The 9,490-nt window shown below is 45.3% G+C and overlaps 1 long non-coding RNA gene across 1 annotated transcript; it reads left to right on the top strand.

Moving 5' to 3' along the window:
• The first annotated feature begins 4,555 nt into the window (after positions 1–4,555).
• LOC108525040 (uncharacterized) lies at positions 4,556–7,613 on the top strand. Its single transcript, XR_001884199.1, has 3 exons — positions 4,556–4,797; positions 5,012–5,162; positions 6,865–7,613. It is a non-coding gene; the product is annotated as an uncharacterized LOC108525040 (long non-coding RNA).
• The last annotated feature ends 1,877 nt before the right edge of the window (positions 7,614–9,490 follow it).

Genomic DNA, 9,490 nt, shown 5'->3' with positions numbered 1-9,490 from the left:
AAAAACGCATGAGCCAGGAGTGGGCATAAACGCATGAGCCAGGAGTGGGCATAAACGCATGAGCCAGGAGTGGGCATAAACGCATGAGCCAGGGGCGGGCATCGCAAGTGTCCGTTCTCTCAGCTTCCAGGTATCATTGCAAAGACATTCTCGGCGTCATAGGTTCTGAAATCTTAAGAATTCCTCATTCAGAGGGGAGAGTTGTTTATAAACTCTTCTAAGGAAAGGCTGGTTTTCTAATTTATAAGGAGATTATGGGACATTGGAATCTGATCTTTGAAGAAATTTAGCGGCTAGGGTTGAGCTCTGAAGAGTTCTGATGTGGCTCTGTCTCCTCCTTGGGGCTCTAAGGGGCTGATTCAGTCATTTTACTTCCCATTTATTATTCTCTTCCTTATGTGTTATTCTTTTAAATGTGGAAACTTGAAAGCTGAGTTTGTTAGACCCCAGTACTTGTGTCGTTGGCTGTGACTGCGTTTGCACTGGCGTGAGCTGACAAACCACAAGCTTCTTCAGAAGTGACTGCACGCAGTGGAGAGGAATTGTGTTGTTCTTATAGAGTACAACCTTTATAATCAAATAGCATGCACCGCCTTTGCCTTCTTCAGTCACTCAAGGTTGACAAGCAGTTTCTATTTCAAAATAAATTACAGCACTTGTTAAGGGACCTGTGTAAATATTTCAATATTTTGGTTGTGATTTTAGCTATAAAGCTTCACATCTTAGTACTTTTAAAACATTGCTCCTAAATCAACCAGGGGGTGAGTCGAAGTGGGTCTGTCATACCTTAGATGACATTAAAGGATTAACTTGTAAATCATTTTTAAGATGTTGACTAATAGTATCTGTTTATCGTTAAGAAGCATAACAGTTGAACTTTGACATTTTTATCAGTGACTCAGCAATTTGCTGCCGTGGCTGGCAATTTTTCTTCATGTGTTTTGGGAACAACATGTGGAGTAAAGGAGAGAGAGTTTACTTCCTATTTTTCACATTTACAGTTTGTGCAGTCCAGAATCTCAAGGAAAGATATTTGACATTTTTTTCTCTGTTGCTTTCCCTTCAGAGAGGTGAGTGACTTCAGAGGCTGCCCTTCTCTTCATCTGCTGGTTGTGAAAGGAAAACATCTTGGGCCTCCAAAATCACTAAGGAAAACTCAAGCTGGAAACTGCTTAGGGCCAACCTGCCTCCCGTTCTACTCAGTCACCCCTCTGCTCACTGAGATAGAGGCATATCTGATTGCTCCCTTTGGAAAAGCTAATCAGAAACTCAGAAGAATGCAACCCTTTCTGTCTCACCTGTCGGTGACCTGGAAGTGCCCTCCCACTTTGAGTCTTCCTGTCTTTGCTTCAAGATGTCCCGCCTTTCCAGACAGAACTGGTGGACTTCTTACATATATTGATTGATGTCTCATGTCTCCCTAAAATGCGTAAAACCAAGCTGTGCCCAGACCACCTTGGAGACATGTCGTTAGGACCTCCTGATGCTTTGTCACGGGCATGTCCTCAACCTTGGCAAAGTAAACTTTTATTTATTTATTTATTTAATTAATTAATTTATTTATTTATTTATTTTGAGACGGACTCTTGCTCTGTCACCAGGCTGGAGTGCAGTGGCGCGATCTTGGCTCACTGCAACCTCCGACTCCCGGGTTCAAGTGATTCTCCTGCCCCAGCCTCCTGAGTAGCTGAGACTACAGGCGTGTGCCACCACGCCTGACTAATTTTTTTTTTTTATATTTAGTAGAGATGGGGTTTTACCACGTTAGCCAGGCTGGTCTCGAGCTCCTGACCTCAGGCAATCCACCCGCCTCAGGCTGGAATTACAGGCGTGAGCCACTGCGTCCGGCCTATTCCTTGACTTTCTTAATAAAGTTGTTTTTACTTTGCACTGCGGACTCGCCCTGAATTCTTTCATGCGCGAGATCCAAGAACCCTCTCCTGGGGTCTAGATTGGGACCCCCTTCCTGTAACACCTGACTGTGTTGGGTGCACATGTGTCGATTGCTCACCTCCTGGGTTTGAGTCGATTAGGGCTCTGGTTGGAAGAGGTATCTCCCTTCCTCTGGAGGTGTCTAGACGAAGGCAAGTGGAAGTTCTGGAAGCAGATTTTCCTTTGCAGTGTAGCCTTTCTAAGGGGTGTGCAGACACAGATGGCGTCAGGGAACCAGTTTCCAGATCGTCAGCTTCTACCTAGATTGTGCAAGTTTCCTTAGGCTGCTGTAACCAAGCATACCACAGCTGCGTGGCTTAGAACAACAGAAATTTGTTCTCATGATTTAGGGGCCAGACGTTGTACATGAAGGTTTCAGCCAGGCCACTTGCCCTCCAACACTCTGGGTGGAAGCCTTCCTCACCTCTTCCAGCTGCCACTGGTGGCTGGCAGTCCTCACCTGGCGGTCCTCACCTCACAGTCCTCACCTGGTGGTCCTCAATGTGGTCCTCACCTGGCAGTCCCCACCTCGTAGTCCTCATCTGGCAGTCCTCACCTCACGGTCCTTGGCTTGCAGCTGCATTGCCCAGGGCTCTGCCTCTATTGTCACTGACGTTTTTCTCCCCTTGTGTCTCTGTCATAAGGACACATTGGATTACCTACCCCAGCATGACCTCATCTTAACTAATTACATTTTCATGATCCTGTTTCCAAATAGTCACACTCTGAGGTGCTGGGGTTAGGACTTCAACATAGGTTTTTGGGGGACACAGGTCAGCCCATAGCACATTCTTTTCTAAAAGTGACCTGATGTTCATGCTGGTGCTTCTTCCTTTACTCTCTTTCAACTTAATTCCTCTTCTCCCACTTTTCAGGAAAGAAGCTATCTTAGCTCAGGCCACTCCAACAATATATCTTGAACTGGGTGGCTTAAAAAGCAAACATTTGTTTCTCACAGTTCTAGAGGCTGGACGTCCAAGATCAAGGTGCCAGCAGATTCGGCGTACTCACATGGTAGGGAGAGGAAGCAAGCTGTCTCGGGACTCTTATGATGACACGATACTACCCCACCTCCTCATACCCACACATTAGGGGACAGGGATTCCATATGGGAATTTGGAGGGAGACATTTCATCTGTGACAGAGACCTATTTCTCACCCATCCTGAATTTTACTATTGGATGCTAAAACTACTGTCAAATGTGGTACATAGTGGAGTCTGTGAGTCTCTGTAATCAAGACACTTCTTTAATCAAGGTACCCCACCCCAAGTCAGGCTTTGTGCTTTCCTTGTCTGGCATGTGCTCTGCTGACGGTGAATCATAGAATAGGAACAGGGCGATTCAGCCTTCTGGAGGGGGGTTGCAGTTCAGATGGACAGTCAGCAGCAGGGGTGATGACATTGCATTGAGCAGTATCTGTTTTACCATGCCTTTACAGTCTTCGATGAAGGCCTCCCTCCCTCAGGAGTGCCTTGGGAGACTGGTCAGACAAAATATGAAATCATCTTGTGATATGGGTCCACAGAAAAAATCAAGTTTTTAATTTCACTGGTATGTGTACATTTCTATTATAGACAATATGATTGGGAGGCAAAAGACTGTCATAACTATTTTTCATTAGGATAAAACTAGGGAGAAGAAATAGATCTATGAGGTCAAGGAGAAAAAGGAACAATGTACAATTTCTGCTAAGAAAGAGCGTTTCGGCATCTTTTACAAAAGGGTAATGATGGCAAATTGCATTGATATTTAAATTCCACTTAGCAAATTTTAAAGAGTGACATTTCATCTTTATTTTAAAATGTCAATCTTTCAAATGTTGCATAACAATGCCCTTTGTGAATATTTAAACTCATGATGAAATATTTTAAACGGCAACTGAAGGTGTTTTTCAACATTCTTGTAAGGGTGATTTAAGTAGAAAGTGTAAGGGTAATTTAAGTAGAACAAGTGAAGAGCACTGCCCTGCGGCAGGAGCTGGTTCTCACTCACTGTCTCTCCCCAGCACCACCTCACGCACCTGTCCCCACATCCTTTCTCCATGACTTGGCCACACCGTGAAATCAAAACATAACTTTCAAGCATTGATAGTGTATGTTGAGTGAGGTTATGCACTACATGCTTAATTTTGACATCAGGCTGCCTGAATGTTTTTCTTGCAAAATATTTTAAAAATTGCTTTTTATTTGTAGTTAGCTCAACAGTCCAAGGCCTCAGCACATAGCCTGGCTCACAGAAACATTCGAGGTTTTGAGTTGAAACTAAATGGTGAATTGTTTTAATATTTTCCATGGCTTAGAAGTCTTTGATTTGATTTTTTTTTTTTTTTTGAGACGGAGTCTCGCTCTGTCGCCCAGGCTGGAGTGCAGTGGCCAGATCTCAGCTCACTGCAAGCTCCGCCTCCCGGGTTTACGCCATTCTCCTGCCTCAGCCTGCCGAGTAGCTGGGACCACAGGCGCCCGCCACTTCGACGGCTAGTTTTTTGTATTTTTTAGTAGAGACGGGGTTTCACTGGGTTAGCCAGGATGGTCTCGATCTCCTTACCTCGTGATCCGCCCGTCTCGGCCTCCCAAAGTGCTGGGATTACAGGCTTGAGCCACCGCGCCCGGCTGATTTGATTTTTTTAAGACCCTTTACTCCTAACTGTAAATTGGAATCACTAAATCTGAGTCTTGTTTTAAAACAAAGGTAAGGCATCTTTGATACTATAAAGCAGGGACAAAATGCAAAACACCTTCTCTTTCAGGAAGACATCTGTTGTACTGAAATCTGAAGTCACTCTCGGGCAGAAAGAAAGGCTTGGGAGGCTTGGAGACTGCGGTTGGAAACCTGGCCCTCCCGCTTGCTAGCTGCATCGCTTTAAGTGAGTTACTTATCCTTGTGGAATCTTACTTTCCCATTGATATAATTCATGAGCAATGCTTCCCTTAGACCTCAACTAGAGGTCCTGCCCACTTGAAGGACCCCATCTGGTCCACTGGCTGTGGGCTTCCCCATGGGTCAAAGATGTGCCCACCTGGAGCCTGTTCCCGTCCAAACCCTAGTACCCTACACACACGGCTCAATCCTGCCTGTAGGTCTGGGTCTCCCCAGCTCATCCTCCCGAGTGTCACCAGGCTGTGGGGGGTGCACATCAGGCCGAGAGTCACCGAGGGCTGGCGGTCTGCAGAGAGGATGGACACCCTGCAGAGAGGATGGACACCCTGGATGAGCAGGTGGGGTCTGCAGGTAGGATCTTCATGAGTGCACTTGGACTCTGCGTGTTGGTGGACTGGCGCTGGGAAGGGAAGCGGGGAGCTGGGAGCTGACTCTTCCAATGCCACCACCATCTGGCACAGAACTTTGATGAATCTGAAAATCCTAACTTCAAACCTGACCTTTCAGGCCATTTGTCAAGGCAGGCGGATGGGGTGTATTTTAAGACTTGTCGGTGGCTGCACATTAAAACACTCGGACACACAATGTGTGCTGCTCCTGCCCCACAGATGGGAGGGGACGGTGGCTCTTCAGCGGGTGAAGGTTGAAACGACCACTGAGCAGCCCATGCGTCTAATGCACGCTTGCACTTCCCCATCCGGACCTCTTAAAGATTCTCTATGTTAAGATGAGGTGTTTGGTGTATAAAATTTGAAGAAAACAAAGCTGATTGCAGTAATTGCAGCTAATAATCACATCAATGTACAGAAATCCCTAGAGGGCTAGGCTGGCCCAGTGCACCAAGCTCCCCTTTCTCTCTCCTGTGATCACTGTTGTCCACTCTGTCGCCTTATCTGAAGGCACCATTTGGTTTGGCTCCACATCAGGGTGGGGAGCACTGGCATTTGGGGTCATGCTGTCACCCTGGAAGGTGAGTGTCACTCCTTGGTCATCAGCATTACCAAAGGCAAGGGAAGAGGAGTGGCGGGGCCCCTGCTGAGAGCTCTGCCATCTCCTGGGAGGAGCGGACACAGAAGCCAGGAGACAATGGGGGGACAATGGGAGGATGGGGAGATAGTAGGGGATGGGGAGATAGTGGGAGGATGGGGAGATAGTGGGGGATGGGGAGATAGTGGGGGATGGGGAGATAGTGGGGAGATAGGGAGATAGTGGGAGGATGGGGAGATAGAGGGGGATGGGGAGATAGTGGTGGGATGGGGAGATAGCAGGGGTATGGGGAGATAGTGGGGGTATGGGGACATAGTGGTGGGATGGGGAGATAGCGGAGGATGGGGAGATACAGGGGATGGGGAGATAGTGGGGATGGGGAGATAGCGGGGATATGGGGAGATAGTGGTGGGATGGGGAGATAGTGGGGATGGGGATAGTGGGAGGATGGGGAGATAGGGTGTGAGGAGTTGGGGGATGGGGAGATAGTGGGGGATGGGGAGATAATGGGGATGGGGAGATAACAAGGGGTCGGGGAGATAGCAGGAGGATGGGGAATTAGTGGGGAGATGGGGAGGTAGTGGGGGGATGGAGAGACTATGGGGGGACATGGAGATAGTCGGGGAATGGGGAGACTATGGGGAGGTGGGAAGACAATGGGGGCACAGATTGATGTCAAGTCTGATGCTCAGCTACTTAGCAGAGGCATGGCCGGCAGAGGCCAGCAGAAAGAAGTGTGCTGGGCACTCAGCACCTGCCAGGGAAGCTCAGAAGCAATAGAAAAGGCCACGAGGTTGTCCAATAGGGATGGGGGTGTTGAAGGGGTTCTGTGAGGAGTCATATTTTGTAATCAATCAACAATGTCTGACTATTAAGAGATCGCTAAATCATTATGTAAATCCTGAAACATAAATCACAGTCTTCCTTGTTTTTTGACTGAAATGCGAATATTTTCATCAAGATGGAAAAAACAAACCCAAGTTGTGGGTGGGAAGGAGACATCTGTCACGAAAAGTCCTTAAAAATGAAGAAATAGTGAAGCTTCTTTCTCTGTTCTTCTCTCTAGCCCGGATATCTTTCTGGTCACTGCTCCTTCCTGCTGAAGGCACAGAGTCCAATAGCCATGAAGTTGGACATGGACCACAGCCTCCATGAAGACCCACAGTATAATTTCTAGCTTGAGGGTGGCTGAGTGGTCCCAGGCGTGGTCTCTGGTGGCATGCATCCAGCTCTGCATCTGGTTGTATCTGGAATCTGTAGGACCAGGCTGAATTTGACCAAGGGCTTCAGGACTGGCCTAGAAACAAATATACAACCAGAGGTGGGATGCTGTTCGTTCCACCATCTCTACTCCTTTTAAAGAAGAAAGAAGCAAGTGAAACAAATTTGCTTTTTGAAAACCTTAGGTCTCCCGACAAAAAAACAATGCAAAACATGCAATTGCAAGAATGTTCCCTCTAGTCCAGATAATTTAAAAAACCATTAAAATGCCATGTTGTCATTTTTAGATTAGAAAGTTTGACTTGTTTTTAATATTCTTGTAGCCATGAGGGAATTCTGGAAATAAAAGAGCATTTTGAAGTTGTAGTAGAAAGAATTTGAAATTCACATGATAATTTTAAGTAACATCATATGGAAAATCTTCACCAACTTCGAGAATTATTGTTTCATTATCTTAATATGCTATTGCTCAGCTGAATTTATTTTACCATTATGATTATGCTTGTCATTTTTCTAAGTCAATAGATATTTAAGGAGAGATCATTTGAGAATTGTCACATGGAAACATTTAACATCAGCAGGGACAGTGGCTCATGCCTGTAATCCCAGCACTTTGGGAGGCCAAGGCAGGCGGATCACCTGAGGTCAAGAGTTCAAGACCAGCCTGACCAATATGGTGAAACCCCGTCTTTACTAAAAATACAAAAATTAGCCGGGTGTGGTGGTGCGTGCCGGTAATCCCAGCTACTCAGGAGAAGAATCTTGAACCTGGGAGGCGGAGGTTGCAGTGAGCTAAGATCGGGTAACTGCACTCTAGTCTGGGCAGCAGGTGAGATCCATCTCAAAAAAAAGAAAAAGAAAAATTTAACCTTGTTATAAGTAATGGTAGCATTACTTCGCATTTCTTTTCTTAGTCCGCCAGTTCTTAAACATGCACACAAAAATCCATATTTGTCTTGGAAGAAAACATAGGCATAAATCTTAATGACTTCCGATTAGGAAATGGTTTCTTAGATAACAAAAGCACACACAGCAAAAGAAGAAATAGATGAACTGCACTTCATCACAACTACAAACTTTTGTTTCAAAGGACGCCAGCAAGTAACTGAAAAGATGACACAGGATGTGAGAAAATACTTACAAATCATGTATCTGAGGGACCTGTATCTAGAATACATAAGGAACTCTGACAACACAAGACAATTCAAGTTAAAAATGGGCAAAAGATCTGAATGGATAGTTCTCCAGATGAAAATGCATGAATGGCTGATAAACATGATTACATGCTCAGCATCATTAGTCATTAGGGAAATACAAATCAAAACCACAAGATGCCACTTGGGGAATCACACCCATGGGGAAGGTTATAATAAAAAAGTCAGACACTAACAAGGTTTGACAAAAGGGGAGAAATTGTAACCCTTGTGCATTGCTGATGAGAATGTAAAATGGTTCAACCTCTATGGAAAACAGCATGGCAGTTCCTCAAAAAGTTAAACAGAATTCCTACATGACTTAACAATTCCACTGCTAGGTATATATCGAAAAGAAGGAAAAACATGTGTTTAGACAAAAACTTGTTAAGTGAATGCTCATAGTATTATTTATAATAGCCCCAAGCTGGAAACAACCCAAAAGTTCATCAGTAGATGCGTGGATAAACAAGTTGCATTATGCCTGTGCAGTGGAATATTACTCTGCAGTAAAACGTACTATCCACGCTAGAACATGGCTGAACCTTTGAAGACATTTGCTAAATGAAAGAAGCCATTCATAACAGGCTCCATGTGGTATGATTCAATTGATACGAAATGTTCAGAATAGGCAAACCCATAGAGACAGAAAGTGGTTACCTAGGGCTGGGAAGAAGGCTGAAGAAAATTGACGAGTGACTGATAACGGGTGCAGAATTTCTTTGAGGAGTGATAAACATGTTCTGAAATGGATTATAGTGATGGTTTCATAACTCTAAATGTACTAAAAACCATTGAACTATACACTTTCAATGGGTGAACTGTGTGGTATGGGAATTATATTTCAACAAAGCTATTGTATAAAAAAATTCAACATAGTCAAGATGAACTCATTCTTTATGCCCAAGAAATTGTCCCGTCCATCGTTTCCTTCCCTCCTTCCTTCCTTCCTTCCTTCCTTGTTCCTTCCTTCCTTCCTTCCTTCCCTCCTTCCCTCCTTCCCTCCTTCCTTCCTTCCTTCCTTCCTTGTTCCTTCCTTCCTTCCTTCCCTCCTTCCCTCCTTCCTTCCTTCCTTCCTTCCTTGTTCCTTCCTTCCTTCCTTCCCTCCTTCCCTCCTTCCCTCCTTCCCTCCTTCCTTGTTCCTTCCTTCCTTCCTTCCTTGTTCCTTCCTTCCCTCCTTCCCTCCTTCCCTCCTTCCTTCCTTCCTTCCTTCCTTCCTTCCTTCCTTCCTTCCTTCCTCTTTCTCTCTTTCTCTCTTTCTCTCTTTCTCTCTTTTGA

This window comes from Rhinopithecus bieti, unplaced genomic scaffold (genome assembly GCF_001698545.2).
Source record: "Rhinopithecus bieti isolate Rb0 unplaced genomic scaffold, ASM169854v2 scaffold_84002, whole genome shotgun sequence".
NCBI classification, from domain to species: domain Eukaryota; kingdom Metazoa; phylum Chordata; class Mammalia; order Primates; family Cercopithecidae; genus Rhinopithecus; species Rhinopithecus bieti.
The sequence above is the reverse complement of the archived record's forward strand: the minus strand, read 5'-3'. Positions and strand labels throughout refer to the sequence as shown.